The sequence below is a fragment of the Coregonus lavaretus genome (genome assembly GCF_964263955.1).
Source record: "Coregonus lavaretus genome assembly, chromosome: 33".
NCBI lineage: Eukaryota > Metazoa > Chordata > Actinopteri > Salmoniformes > Salmonidae > Coregonus > Coregonus lavaretus.
In genome coordinates, this window is record NC_140020.1 from 482,623 (window position 1) to 499,221 (window position 16,599).

The window sequence follows — 16,599 nt, forward strand, 5'->3', positions numbered from 1 at the left end:
CAGTGTGGAGGAGGTGTTGTTGCCAATCCTCACAGCCTGTGGTCTGCCCGTCAGGAAGTCCAGGATCCAATTTCGGAGGGTGGTGTCCAGACCCAGGGGCTCTGAGCTTGGTGTCGATCTTGGAGGGAACAATAGTGTTGAATGCTGAACTGTAGTCAACGAACAGCATTTTCACACAGGTGTTCCTCTTGTCCAGATGTGTTACGACCATGTGAATAGCAATGGAATTGGCATCTTCTGTGGATCTGTGTAAACGGTAGGCCGATTGGAGTGGGTCCAGTGTGCCTGGCATGGTGGCTTTGATGTGGGCCATGACCACCTTCTTGAAGCACTTCATGATGACCGGTGTGAGTGCGACAGGGTGATGGTCATTTGGGCATGTCACCTTGTTTTTTCGTTGGCACTGGGATGATGGTGGTCTCCTTGAAGCAGGTGGGAACTACAGCTTGGGACAGGGACAGGTTGAAGATGTCCGAGAAGGTGCCCGCTAGCTGGTCAGCACATAATCCCAGGATGCGGCCATGGGGATGCCATCTGGGCCGGCGGCTTTGTGAGTTTTCCTCACGTCAACCTCGGGAGAGCGAAAGCACCTGGTCGTCTGGAGCAGCAAGAGTCCTCCTGGATGGCTTGGTATTGTCTGCCTCAAAACAAGCATAGAATGTGTTAAGGTCATCTGGGAGGGAGGCTTGGGTGGGAACCACACAGCTGGATTTTATTTTGTAGTCCGTGATAGTCTGTAGTCCTTGCCACGTGCAACACATGAGTCTGAGTTGTCGGACATCAATTGAAGTTTTAGTCTGTATTGTCTTCGCATCCCTAAAGGATGTGTGGAGCTCATATCTGCTTTCCTTGTACGCATCACGTGCCACCAAGTCATCAGGGTTCATGTCTCCGTTCATCCAGGTCCTTTTGGTTGGGGTTTGTCCAGATTGTTATTGTGGCTACAACATAATCTACACATTTCCTAATGAAGCCTGTGACTGACAATGTATATTCCTCAATGTTGATGGATGAGTCCTGGGTGGATGATTCTATTCTCAATACAGTCATGCAGCATTGAGTCTGCCTCCTCTATCCAGCATTGAGTCTGCCTCCTCTATCCAGTATTGAGTCTGCCTCCTCAGTCCAGTATTGAGTCTGCCTCCTCTGTCCAGTATTGAGTCTGCCTCCTCAGTCCAGTATTGAGTCTGCCTCCTCTGTCCAGCATTGAGTCTGCCTCCTCTGTCCAGCATTGAGTCTGCCTCCTCTGTCCAGTATTGAGTCTGCCTCCTCTGTCCAGTATTGAGTCTGCCTCCTCAGTCCAGCATTGAGTCTGCCTCCTCAGTCCAGTATTGAGTCTGCCTCCTCTATCCAGTATTGAGTCTGCCTCCTCAGTCCAGTATTGAGTCTGCCTCCTCAGTCCAGCATTGAGTCTGCCTCCTCAGTCCAGTATTGAGTCTGCCTCCTCAGTCCAGCATTGAGTCTGCCTCCTCTATCCAGTATTGAGTCTGCCTCCTCAGTCCAGCGCCTCACTATTCTCTGTGTTGGTGGCTCACTCTTGAGATGCTGCTTGTGGGCGGGGGGTAGGAACAGAGAGACGTGATCTGATTGGCCGAAGTAGGGTTGGGGGATGGCTTTGTACGCGTCACAGATGTTTGTATATACAGTGCTATGAAAAAGACGACTTGCCTTAATAGAAGGAACCATGAATTCTGCTCTGTTTCAGAGAATTCTACAGGAGAATGTCAGGCCATCCGTCTGTGAGCTGAAGCTGAAGCGCAGCTGGGTCATGCAGCAAGACAATGATCCAAAACACACAATCAAGTCTACATGAAAATTGCTAAAAAGCAACAAATTGGAAGTTTTGGAATGGCCTAGTCAAAGTCCAGACCTAATCCCAATTGAGATGTTGTGGCAGGACTTGAAACGAGCAGTTCATGCTTGAAAACCCACACGTCACTGAGTTAAAACAGTTCTGCATGCAAGAGTGGGCCAAAATTCCTCCACAGCGACGTGAGAGACTGATCAACATTTACAGGAAGCATGTGGTTGGAGTCATTGCAGCTAAAGGTGGCACAACCAGTCATTGAGTGTAAGGGGGCAATTACTTTTTCACACAGGGGAATTGGGTGTTGCATAACTTTGTTTATGAAATAAATATGCAATTGTTGTGTTATTTGTTCACTTATGTTCCCTTTATCTAATATTAGGTTTTGGTTGAAGATCTGATAAAATTCAATATCACAAATATGCAAAAGTAGAGAAAATTAGAAAGGGGGCAAATACTTTTTCATAGCACTGTACATGGTCCGGCACATTGTTTCCTATCGTGGGGCAGGATACATGTTAGGTGATATTTTGGAAAAAGGTGTTTTAAACGTGCTTGGTTAAAATCACCTGCGACAATAAAGACTGCTTCCGGATGAGAGGATTCTTGCTGGCTAATGTTCTTGTACAGTTAGCCTGTCACGAACGTTGACTGATGACTCGTGGAACCAAGGCGCAGCGTGATAAGCGTACGTTTTATTTAGTACACAACACACGAACAAAACAACAAAACGAACGATACGTGAAGTCCTGAGGTTACAACAACACAAACCTTTACGGAACAAGATCCCACAAACTAACTGGTGCCAACAGGCTGCCTAAGTATGGTCCCCAATCAGAGACAACGAGCTACAGCTGCCTCTGATTGGGAACCACCCTGGCTAACATAGATCTAAACGATCTAGAATAAAAACATAGAAAACTAAACATAGAAAAATCCACACCCTGGCTCAACATTTAAGAGTCCCCAGAGCCAGGGCGTGACATAGCCGAGAATTAAATAACTAAGGGTTACTAAATAACTAAGGGTTACTAAGTAACTAAGGGTTACAATGGATAACGTACTTTATCTTGTTTTAATTCTCTAATCACAGCTAAGCAGGAATCACATCAACATCAAGAGCTTTCTCACTCACGCTGGTGCCTTTTGGGAATAATTGTGTGCTTCACAATAAAAGTTTTACCGGGGTACAGTCAATACTTATGACTCAATGTCATTTTAGAATTAAAGCCTTTCAGAACAGGTGTATATATACTGAGATCATGTGACACTTAGATTGCACACAAGTGGACTTTATTTAACTAATTATGTGACTTCTGAAGGTAATTGGTTGCACCAGATCTTATCTAGGGGCTTCATAGCAAAGGGGGTGAATACATATGCACGCACCACTTTTCCGTTATTTATTTTTTAGAATTTATTGAAACAAGTCATTTTTTTCATTTCACTTCACCAATTTGGACTATTATGTGTATGTCCATTACATGAAATCCCCCCCAAAATCCATTTAAATTACAGGTTGTAATGCAACAAAATAGGAAAAACGCCAAGGGGGATGAATACTTTTGCAAGGCACTGTAGGGCTATATATCAATATAGCCCTACAGCTATATATCAATCTAGAACAGGATTGAAAACTATTACAGACTACAAAGGGAAGCACAGCCGCGAGCTGCCCAGTGACACAAGCCTACCAGACGAGCTAAACCACTTCTATGCTCGCTTCGAGGCAAGCAACACTGAAGCATGCATGAGAGCACCAGCTGTTCCGGATGACTATGTGATCACGCTCTCCGTAGCCGATGTGAGTAAGACTTTTAAGCAGGTCAACATTCACAAGGCCGCAGGGCCAGACGGATTACCAGGACGTGTACTCCGAGCATGTGCTGACCAACTGGCAAGTGTCTTCACTGACATTTTCAACATGTCCCTGACTGAGTCTGTAATACCAACATGTTTCAAGCAGACCACCATAGTCCCCGTGCCCAAGAACTCTAAGATAACCTGCCTAAATGACTACCGACCCGTAGCACTGACGTCTGTAGCCATGAAGTGCTTTGAAAGACTGGTCATGGCTCACATCAACAGCATAATCCCAGAAACCCTAGACCCACTCCAATTTGCATACCGCCCCAACAGATCCACAGATGATGCAATCTCTATCGCACTCCACACTGCCCTTTCCCACCTGGACAAGAGGAACACCTACGTGAGAATGCTATTCATTGACTACAGCTCAGCATTCAACACCATAGTGCCCTCTAAGCTCATCACTAAGCTAAGGATCCTGGGACTTAACACCTCCCTCTGCAACTGGATCCTGGACTTCCTGACGGGCCGCCCCCAGGTGGTAAGGGTAGGTAACAACACATCTGCCACACTGATCCTCAACACGGGGGCCCCTCAGGGGTGCGTGCTCAGTCCCCTCCTGTACTCTCTGTTCACCCATGACTGCATGGCCAGGCACGACTCCAACACCATCATTAAGTTTGCCGACGACACAACAGTGGTAGGCCTGATCACCGACAACGATGAGACAGCCTATAGGGAGGAGGTCAGAGATCTGGCCGTGTGGTGCCAGGACAACAACCTCTCCCTCAACGTGACCAAGACAAAGGAGATGATTATGGACTACAGGAAAAAAAAGAGGACTGAGCACGCCCCCATTCTCATCGACGGGGCTGTAGTGGAACAGGTTGAGAGCTTCAAGTTCCTTGGTGTCCACATCACCAACGAACTATCATGGTCCAAACACACCAAGACAGTCGTGAAGAGGGCACGACAAAGCCTATTCCCCCTCAGGAGACTAAAAAGATTTGGCATGGGTCCTCAGATCCTCAAAAAATTCTACAGCTGCACCATCGAGAGCATCCTGACTGGTTGCATCACCGCCTGGTATGGCAACTGCTTGGCCTCTGACCGCAAGGCACTACAGAGGGTAGTGCGTACGGCCCAGTACATCACTGGGGCAAAGCTTCCTGCCATCCAGGACCTCTATACCAGGCGGTGTCAGAGGAAGGCCCTCAAAATTGTCAAAGACTCCAGCCACCCTAGTCATAGACTGTTCTCTCTGCTACCGCACGGCAAGCGGTACCGGAGTGCCAAGTCTAGGTCCAAAAGACTTCTCAACAGCTTCTACCCCCAAGCCATAAGACTCCTGCACAGCTAATCATGGCTACCCGGACTATTTGCACTGCCCCCCCACCCCATCCTTTTTACGCTGCTGCTACTCTGTTAAGTATTTATGCATAGTCACTTTAACTCTACCCACATGTACATATTACCTCAACTACCTCAACTAGCCGGTGCCCCCGCACATTGACTCTGCAACGGTACCCCCCTGTATATATAGCCTCCCTACTGTCACTTTATTTTACTTCTGCTCTTTTTTTCTCAACACTTTTTTTGTTGTTGTTTTATTCTTACTTTTTTTGTTTAAAATAAATGCACTGTTGGTTAAGGGCTGTAAGTAAGCATTTCACTGTAATGTCTGCACCTGTTGTATTCGGCGCATGTGACCAATACAATTTGATTTGATTTGATTTGATCTATTTTAGTCGCAATTTGAATGGAGTTTATGGAGAGAGAAAGACTGTGAGAGAGATGACACTGATTTAAAGCAATGATATTCGAGCATAGGCTGTTTTAAATCTCTGCAGCTGCAATAAAGAAATACATCTTTACAATTAAAAAACCAAGGTGACTCCCGAATGCCAGATGGAGATGGGTAAATTAGACACTCAGTCTGTCTTTATAATACTGTAGCATAGGCTATGCTGCAGCAAATGCAGCCCTACCTGTCACAAGAAACAACGTTACCATGATGGGATGATAGGTCTACATGCATTGTTACCATGGTGAGATGATAGGTCTACATGCATTGTTACCATGGTGAGATGATAGGTCTACATGCATTGTTACCATGGTGAGATGATAGGTCTACATGCATTGTTACCATGGTGAGATGATAGGTCTACATGCATTGTTACCATGGTGAGATGATAGGTCTACATGCATTGTTACCATGGTGAGATGATAGGTCTACATGCATTGTGAACTGCTCTCCATACTGAGATGGGCTGTCGGTCTTCACCCTGAGCGTTGATGATTCATCATACAGAGGCCGTAGAGAAGCCAGATTAAGACATCGCATATCATTTAACAGTTCCATTTCACGCCATGCTGTTCATATAAATAATTTATTATAATTTACCGGTTTCTTGCAGTTATTTATCCCGGGAAAAGAGTGTGGTATCTGGCGGTAAATCCCGGTAAATCTCGGTAACCGGGTTCCCGCCATTCAACCCTAGTACTCAGAGCATGCGCTGACCAGCTGGTAAGTGTCTTCACTGACATTTTCAACCTCTCCCTGACCCAGTCTGTAATACCTACATGTTTCAAGCAGACCACCATAGTCCCTGTGCCCAAGAATGTGGGACCACACAGCCGCCATACCGCTCAGGAAGGAGATTTGTTCTGTCTCCTAGAGATGAACGTAATTTTGTGCGAAAAGTACAAATAAATCCCAGAACAACAGCAAAGGACCTTGTGAAGATGCTGGAGGAAGCAGGTACAAAAGTATCTATATCCACAGTAAAACGAGTCCTATATCGACATAACCTGAAAGGCCGCTCAGCAAGGAAGAAGCCACTACTCCAAAACCGCCATAAAAAAGCCAGACTATGGTTTGCAACTGCACATGGGGACAAAGATCGTACTTTTTGGAGAAATGTCCTCTGGTCTGATGAAACAAAAATAGAACTGTTTGGCCATAATGACCACTGTTATGTTTGGAGGAAAAAGGGGGGACTTGCAAGCCGAAGAACACCTTCCCAACCGTGAAGCACGGGGGTGGCAGCATCATGCTGTGGGGGTGCTTGGCTGCAGGAGGGACTGGTGCACTTCACAAAATAGATGTTATCATGAGGAAGGAAAATTATGTGGATATATTGAAGCATCATCTCAAGACATCAGTCAGGAAGTTAAAGCTTGGTTGCAAATGGGTCTTCCAAATGGACAATGACGCCAAGCATACTTCCAAAGTTGTGGCAAAATGGTTTAAGGACAACAAAGTAGGTATTGGAGTGGCCATCACAAAGCCCTGACATCAATCCTATAGAACATTTGTGGGCAGAACTGAAAAAGCGTGTGCGAGCAGCAAGGAGGCTGTCACGATCGTCGAATACAGTGGACCAATGCGCAGCGTGATAAGTGAACATACTTTTTTATTTGAGTCACCACACGAACAAAACAACAAACGATAACGTGACGTCCTTGGTTACACTACACAAAACCAACACGGAACAAGATCCCACAAACACTGTGGCAAAACAGGCTGCCTAAGTATGGTTCCCAATCAGAGACAACAATCAACAGCTGATTCACGTTGCCTCTGATTGAGAACCACACCGGCCAACATAGAAAACACATCAGCTAGATAATGAACCTAGAACACAAAATCATGGAAACTACACACCCTGGCTCAACATAACAGAGTCCCAGAGCCAGGGCGTGACAGAGGCCTACAAACCTGACTCAGTTACACCAGCTCTGACAGAAGGAATGGGCCAAAATTCACCCAACTTATTGTGGGAAGCTTGTGGAAGGCTACCCGAAATGTTTGACCCAAGTTAAACAATTTAAAGGCAATGCTACCAAATACTAATTGAGTGTATGTAAACTTATGACCCACTGGGAATGTGATGAAAGAAATAAAAGCTGAAATAAATCATTCTCTCTACTATTATTCTGACATTTCACATTCCTAAAATAAAGTGGTGATCCTAACTGACCTAAGACAGGGAATTTTTTACTAGGATTAAATGTCAGGAATTGTGAAAAACTGAGTTTAAATGTATTTGGCTAAGGCGTATGTAAACTTCCGACTTCAACTGTATGTTAAGGTGGGCCATTTCTAGCACTTTTCTGGGATGGTTGATTGTTTTCATTGCTTTACTGGGAAGCTTAGCAGAAGTAGACATGCTCATGTTATTTATGTTTGTGCAGGGTGAGCTGCACACAGTGGACTTCCTCCAAGGGCACACCGGCTCAGTGCTAACAGTATAACTCTTGTTCATAGGCACATGATTACTGCATACAATAGCTGTAGGATCAGCAGAGGCATTCAGGGCAGTTAGAGGGACATAAATTAGGTTACTTACATTGTGTCTACCAACACCCCTGGAATAATGTACATTTGCTGAAGCATTATGTCAACTCAGCGACACAATGGTAGGGATTAACTGAGCTGGGCTTGGGTCATTGATAAGTCATTGTCTCAGCGCAGCCTTATAATGCTGGGATAGGATCCAGGAATCCAAATGATTTGGGTGGATACCATCCTCCTTAGAAAACGAGCTTTGTTTCCAGAAGGTATCACAATTGTCAATAGATGTTACACCCACAGAGCTGCAATAATCACGTAGCCAGTTGTGGAGGGCTAAAATTCTGCTGAAACGTTCAATGCCATGATTTAGGGAGGGCAGAGGGCCAGATACAGTGGGGAGAACAAGTATTTGATACACTGCCGATTTTGCAGGTTTTCCTACTTACAAAGCATGTAGAGGTCTGTAAAATCACATTGTATGATTTTTAAGTAATTAATTTGCATTTTATTGCATGACAAAAGTATTTGATACATCAGAAAAGCAGAACTTAATATTTGGTACAGAAACCTTTGTTTGCAATTACAGAGATCATACGTTTCCTGTAGGTCTTGACCAGGTTTGCACACACTGCAGCAGGGATTTTGGCCCACTCCTCCATACAGACCTTCTCCAGATCCTTCAGGTTTCGGGGCTGTCGTTGGGCAATACAGACTTTCAGCTCCCTCCAAAGATTTTCTATTGGGTTCAGGTCTGGAGACTGGCTAGGCCACTCCAGGACCTTGAGATGCTTCTTACGGAGCCACTCCTTAGTTACCCTGGCTGTGTGTTTCGGGTCGTTGTCATGCTGGAAGACCCAGCCACGACCCATCTTCAATGCTCTTACTGAGGGAAGGACGTTGTTGGCCAAGATCTCGCGATACATGGCCCCATCCATCCTCCCCTCAATACGGTGCAGTCGTCCTGTCCCCTTTGCAGAAAAGCATCCCCAAAGAATGATGTTTCCACCTCCATGCTTCACGGTTGGGATGGTGTTCTTGGGGTTGTACTCATCCTTCTTCTTCCTCCAAACACGGCGAGTGGAGTTTAGACCAAAAAGCTCTATTTTTGTCTCATCAGACCACATGACCTTCTCCCATTCCTCCTCTGGATCATCCAGATGGTCATTGGCAAACTTCAGACGGGCCTGGACATGCGCTGGCTTGAGCAGGGGGACCTTGCGTGTGCTGCAGGATTTTAATCCATGACGGCGTAGTGTGTTACTAATGGTTTTCTTTGAGACTGTGGTCCCAGCTCTCTTCAGGTCATTGACCAGGTCCTGCCATGTAGTTCTGGGCTGATCCCTCACCTTCCTCATGATCATTGATGCCCCACGAGGTGAGATCTTGCATGGAGCCCCAGACCGAGGGTGATTGACCGTCATCTTGAACTTCTTCCATTTTCTAATAATTGCACCAACAGTTGTTGCCTTCTCACCAAGCTGCTTGCCTATTGTCCTGTAGCCCATCCCAGCCTTGTGCAGGTCTACAATTGTATCCCTGATGTCCTTACACAGCTCTCTGGTCTTGGCCATTGTGGAGAGGTTGGAGTCTGTTTGATTGAGTGTATGGACAGGTGTCTTTTATACAGGTAACGAGTTCAAACAGGTGCAGTTAATACAGGTAATGAGTGGAGAACAGGAGGGCTTCTTAAAGAAAAACTAACAGGTCTGTGAGAGCTGGAATTCTTACTGGTTGGTAGGTGATCAAATACTTATGTCATGCAATAAAATGCAAATTAATTACTTAAAAATCATACAATGTGATTTTCTAGATATTTGTTTTAGATTCCATCTCTCACAGTTGAAGTGTACCTATGATAAAAATTACAGACCTCTACATGCTTTGTAAGTAGGAAAACCTGCAAAATCGGCAGTGTATCAAATACTTGTTCTCCCCACTGTATTATGGGGCATGTGTTGGTGTCAAGCAGAGACCCAATCAGTTCTTTAAAATCCATCTTCAGCTGTTCTGAGCTGCCGTTCATAATGTCATTGAATCCCACATGAACTATGCTGGTTTAAAATGTTTGGGAGCAGCTGATTGATGTCCTGTACTCGTGCTCCTGGAAAGCACAACGTTTTTGCTCCAGGGACTGAGACATTTCTCACCATTGAACTGCCCAATACAACGGCCGGAGAAGGCAATGGAGAAATCCGCCCATTCTTACCTCTCACACAGTTCGTTGAACCTTTCACGGGTCCACGGGAAGCAGGATAGCGTACGCCCGCTGCTCCCGGCGATAGGTCCAGACCTCCCACAGCAGGCAGAGACCCATCAGATACAGAGCGAGGGAAAGGAGCCGAACTCGACGACGAAGCCGCTGTTGGAGTTATCGTAGTCCCATCGATGAAGGCGAAGGTACCAGGGCGACGAAGCTATTCTTCATGTCGATCTGCTCCAGACCTCTCGCAGACACTCTAGTCCATTTAGCAGCATGCCGCTGCCTTCAGTTTCGACAACTTGTGACATGGGACCAGCGCTGATTGGAACAATCCTCTTGCTGTTCTCCCTCTACTCCCCTACAAGATGGAGGAGGAGAAGCAGATAGAGACGATTTATTTGGCAGGCAAGTTCCAGGTAGCACAGCCCATTCGGATAGGGACAGATAACAAGGTGGGGAAACATCCATCAGGCCCGAGTTGCGTCCAGCCACAGGAGTTGAGAACGAGAATGTTCCAATTTGTGCTTTCCCCATAAGTTCACGCACAATTGAAATTTGCTTGCTATGGATAGCCACCTCATTCCTGTAATGCTCCGCAAGCAAACATTTGCCACATAGAGCCTTTTGAGCCTCCAACCTTTGTAATCTCGGACACCCAGCACATCTGTCGACAAGTGAAATGGTGAAAGAAATTAATAGACGGGTCTCCTTCAGCTCTTTCACTTCTGCTGATCATGCTAGCCTTTCTATTCCTGATCATACTAGCCTTTCTATTGTTGATCATACTAGCCTTTCTATTGTTGATCATACTAGCCTTTCTATTCCTGATCATACTAGCCTTTCTATTCCTGATCATACTAGCCTTTCTATTCCTGATCATGCTAGCCTTTCTATTCCTGATCATACTAGCCTTTCTATTCCTGATCATACTAGCCTTTCTATTCCTGATCATACTAGCCTTTCTATTGTTGATCATGCTAGCCTTTCTATTCCTGATCATGCTAGTCTTTCTATTCCTGATCATACTAGCCTTTCTATTGTTGATCATGCTAGCCTTTCTATTCCTGATCATACTAGCCTTTCTATTCCTGATCATACTAGCCTTTCTATTCCTGATCATACTAGCCTTTCTATTGTTGATCATGCTAGCCTTTCTATTCCTGATCATGCTAGTCTTTCTATTCCTGATCATACTAGCCTTTCTATTGTTGATCATGCTAGCCTTTCTATTCCTGATCATACTAGCCTTTCTATTGTTGATCATGCTAGCCTTTCTATTCCTGATCATGCTAGTCTTTCTATTCCTGATCATGCTAGCCTTTCTATTCCTGATCATAATAGTCTTTCTATTCCTGATCATGCTAGCCTTTCTATTCCTGATCATGCTAGCCTTTCTATTGTTGATCATGCTAGCCTTTCTATTCCTGATCATGCTAGCCTTTCTATTCCTGATCATGCTAGCCTTTCTATTCCTGATCATGCTAGCCTTTCTATTGTTGATCATGCTAGCCTTTCTATTCCTGATCATGCTAGCCTTTCTATTGCTGGCCATGCTAGCCACATTGATGATTCACTGTACAGAACCTGAATGACTACCACACCCTCACTACTTAAATCACACCATCACTACTTAAACCACACCATCACTACTTAAATCACACAATCACTACTTCAATCATGAAATAAAGCATGCCACCAAAACGCGACACCTTGGTTTTGGAATTTCCATGATGTGTTATAGAGCAGCCATGTGTGAAAAGAGAGAGAGAGAGAGAGAGAGAGAGAGAGAGAGAGAGAGAGAGAGAGAGAGAGAGAGTGTCACGATCGTTTAAGGATTGGTTGAACCAAGGCGCAGCGTGATAGGCGTACATTTTATTAAAGTACTGAACACACGACAAAACAACAAACAAACGAAACGTGAAGTCTTAAGGTAACACCAAACAAACCTATACAGAACAAGATCCCACACAGACTGGTGCCCAACGGCTGCCTAAGTATGGTCCCCAATCAGAGACAACGAGCTACAGCTGCCTCTGATTGGGAACCACCCTGGCCAACATAGATCTACACGATCTAGACACTAAACATAGAAAACTTAACATAACACGGAATCTGCACACCCTGACTCAACAAATAAACGTCCCCTGAGTCAGGGCGTGACAGTACCCCCCCCCAAAGGTGCGGACTCCGACCGCGCCACATAAACATAACAGGGTAGGGGCCGGGTGGCCATTCCGCCTCGGAGGCAGATCCGGCTCCGGGCGTGACCACCGCTTTCTCTCCACCTCCCTGTTGTGCCCCTGGTCTGGTCTGGCACCGCTGACTGGAGCTGGACCCGACGACGGTGGATCGAACTGTACAGGCTCCGGACTGGAGCCGCTGACCGGAGCTGGACTGGACCCCGGTGGATCGGATTGCTCTGGCTCCGGAGTAGATCCGCTGACCGGAGCTGGACTGGGCACCGGTGGAGCGGACTTCTCTGGCTCCGGAGTGGAGCGGCTGACCGGACCTGGACTGGACCCCGGTGGAGCGGATTGCTCTGGCTCCGGAGTGGATCCGCTGACCGGAGCTGGACTGGGCACCGGTAGAGCGGACTTCTCTGGCTCCGGAGTGGAGCGGCTGACCGGAGCTGGACTGGACCCCAGTGGAGCGGATTGCTCTGGCTCCGGAGTGGATCCGCTGACTGGAGTTGGACCGGACCCCGATGGAGCGGATTGCTCTGGCTCCGGAGTGGAGCAGCTGACCGGTGCCGGACCAGGCACCGGTGGAACAGGCACGGGCCGTGCCGGACTGGACACACGCACCACTGGCTTGGTGCGGGGAGCAGGAACGGGCCGGACCGGGCTGACGACGTGCACCACTGGCTTGGTGCGGGGAGCAGGTACGGGCCGGACCGGGCTGACGACGCGCACCACTGGCTTGGTGCGGGGAGCAGGAACGGGCCGTACCGGACTGGCAACGCGCACCACTGGCTTGGTGCGAGGGACAGGAACAGGCCGGACCGGGCTGGCGACGCCGCACCAAGCCAGTACTGGACACACGCACCACTGGCTTGGTGCGGGGAGCAGGAACGGGCCGGACCGGGCTGACGACGCGCACCACTGGCTTGGTGCGGGGAGCAGGAACAGGCCGGACCGGGCTGGCGACGCGCACCACTGGCTTGGCGCGAGGGACAGGAACAGGCCGGACCGGGCTGGCGACGTGCACCACTGGCTTGGTGCGAGGGACAGGAACAGGCCGGGCCGGACTGGGAACACGCACCACTGGCTTGGTGCGGGGAGCAGGAACGGGCCGGGCCGGACTGGGAACACGCACCACTGGCTTGGTGCGGGGAACAGGAACGGGCCGGGCCGGACTGGGAACACGCACCACTGACTTGGTGCGGGGAGCAGGAACGGGCCGGACCGGGCTGGCGACACGCACCACTGGCTTGGTGCGGGGAGCAGGAACGGGCCGGGCCGTACTAGGAACACGCACCACTGGCCTGGTGCGGGGAGCAGGAACGGGCCGTACCGGACTGTGGAGGCGGACTGGAGGTCTGGAGCGGAGAGCTGACACAACCCGTCCTGGCTGAATGCCTACTTCCACACAATATGTGTGAGGCATTAGCACAGGACGTACGGGGCTTTGCACTCGTACTGGCGATACAGCACGTAGCACCAGCGCAGGATATACGGGACCGAGGAGACGTACTGGAGACCACGAGCGTTGAGCCGGCACACCCCGTCCTGGCTGAATGCCCATCTTCGCACGACACGTGCGTGGTGCTAGCACAGGAGCCTGCCCAGTCACACGCTTCTTAGCATGATTATGGGGAGTTGGCTCTGCTCTAACACTAGGCTCCGCCAACCACACATTTAGCCCCCCCAAAAAAATTTATTGGGGCTGTCTCTCGGGCTTCCTCCTCGGTCGGCACCTTCTGTGTTGCCGCTGCTCCTCTCTATAGCGCAGTCTCCTCCCAAGGACGGCGATCCATTCCGGCCTGAATCTCCTCCCAAGTCCAGGATCCCTTCCCGTCCAGGATCTCCTCCCAGGTCCAGGCTGTCTGCTCCTGGACACGCTGCTTGGTTCTTAGTTGGTGGGATCTTCTGTCACGATCGTTTAAGGATTGGTTGAACCAAGGCGCAGCGTGATAAGCGTACATTTTATTAAAGTACTGAACACACGACAAAACAACAAACAAACGAAACGTGAAGTCTTAAGGTTACACCAAACAAACCTATACAGAACAAGATCCCACACAGACTGGTGCCCAACGGCTGCCTAAGTATGGTCCCCAATCAGAGACAACGAGCTACAGCTGCCTCTGATTGGGAACCACCCTGGCCAACATAGATCTACACGATCTAGACACTAAACATAGAAAACTTAACATAACACGGAATCTGCACACCCTGACTCAACAAATAAACGTCCCCTGAGTCAGGGCGTGACAGAGAGAGATAGAGAGAGAGAGAGAGAGAGAGAGAGAGAGAGAGAGAGAGAGAGAGAGAGAGAGAGAGAGAGAGAGAGAGAGAGAGAGAGAGAGAGAGAGAGAGAGAGAAAATTCCATTAGAACACACCTGGCTGCCCAGAGAGGACAGGCTGTGCTCACTCTGAAACCCGGGGAGAGGTAGAGACAGAGCTGCATTTCCTATTACACAAATACTCAACCTAAGAGAATCTTTCTTTCCCAAAATTATCATTCAGTACAAAGAATTTGAAACTTTGAAACTATAAAAGATCAATCAAATATTTATTGGGTGAAAAGCCAAAATGTGCAATTTTGGCAGCCAAATATGTGTCCTCCTGCCACAACCTGAGGGACAGCCAGTGAAAAATGCAATGTAATGTCAATAATATTTCCTGTTTAGTTTAGTCTTTCATACCATGTCATGTGTCTTCTCAGTCAGGTTGCTTTAATGTATTGTTATTCTCATTAAAATTGTTGTTGTAGTTGCTGTTAATGGTAATCCCATTTCCACTACTACTATTATTATTGCTGTTGGTCCCACCATTTTGTAAATATGTATACTTTGACAATGTAAGTAATTAGACTTTAAATCAAATCAAAATGTATTTGTTACATGCGGCGAATACAACAGGTGTAGACATTACCGTGAAATGCTTGCAGGTGTAGACATTACTGTGAAATGCTTGCTTACAAGCCCTTAACCAACAATGCAGTTTTAAGAAAGAATACCTAAAATAGAAAAAAAATTAAAAATAAAACTAATTAAAGAGCAGCAGTAAAATAAAATAAATAAATAAAAATAAAATAACAGTAGGGATGTTATATACAGGGGGTACCGGTACAGAGTCAATGTGCGGGGGCACTGGTTAGTTGAGGTAATTGAGGTAATATGTACATGTAGGTAGAGTTACTAAAGTGACTATGCACAGATAATAAACAGAGAGTAGCAGCAGCGTAAAAGACGGGGGGGGGGGGGGGCAATGCAAATAGTCTGGGTAGCCATTTGAAGTCTTATGGCTTGGGGATAGAAGCTGTTTAGAAGCCTCTTGGACCTAGACTTGGCTCTCCGGTACCGCTTGCCGTGCGGTAGCAGAGAGAACAGTCTATGACTAGGGTGGCTGGAGTCTTTGACAATTTTGAGGGCCTTCCTCTGACACCGCCTGGTATAGAGGTCCTGGATGGCAGGAAGCTTGGCCCCAGTGATGTAATGGGCCGTACACACTACCCTCTGTAGCGCCTTGCGGTCGGATGCAGAGCAGTTGCCATACCAGGCAGTGATGCAACCAGTCAGGATGCTCTCGATGGTGCAGCTGTAGAACCTTGTGAGGATCTGAGGACCCATGCCAAATATTTTCGGTCTCCTTAGGGGGAATTTGTCGTGCCCTCTTCACGACTGTCTTGGTGTGTTTGGACCATGATAGTTGGTTGGTGATGTGGACACCAAGGAACTTGAAGCTCTCAACCTGCTCCACTACAGCCCCGTCGATGAGAATGGTGGTGTGCTCGGTCCTCCCCGTCGATGAGAATGGTGGTGTGCTCGGTCCTCCTTTTCCTGTAGTCCACAATCATCTCCTTTGTCTTGATCACGTTGAAGGAGAGGTTGTTGTCCTGGCACCACACGGCCAGATCTCTGACCTTCTCTCTATAGGCTGTCTCGTAGTTGTCGGTGATCAGGCCTACCACTGTTGTGTCATCGGCAAACTTAATGATGGTGTTGGAGTCGTGCCTGTCCTTGCAGTCATGAGTGAACAGGGAGTACAGGAGGGGACTGAGCACGCACCCCTGAGGGGCCCCCGTGTTGAGGATCGGCGTGGTGGATGTTCTGTTACCCTTACTCCCTGGGGGCGGCCCGTCAGGAAGTCCAGGATCCAGTTGCAGAGGGAGGTGTTTAGTCCCAGGGTCCTTAGCATAATGATGAGCTTTGAGGGCACTATGGTGTTGAATGCTGAGCTGTAGTCAATGAATATCATTCTCACGTAGGTGTTCCTTTTGTCCAGGTGTGAAAGGGCACTGTGGAGCGCAATAGAGATTGC

General features: G+C 47.7%; 1 protein-coding gene across 1 annotated transcript in view; it reads right to left on the bottom strand.

The window, feature by feature from the left end:
* The window catches only part of LOC311108827 (fibronectin type III domain-containing protein 4-like), a gene marked incomplete at both ends in the record, with an annotated part of 105,125 nt that overhangs the window by 47,217 nt on the left and 41,309 nt on the right, over positions 1-16,599 (bottom strand). The window lies entirely within an intron of this gene.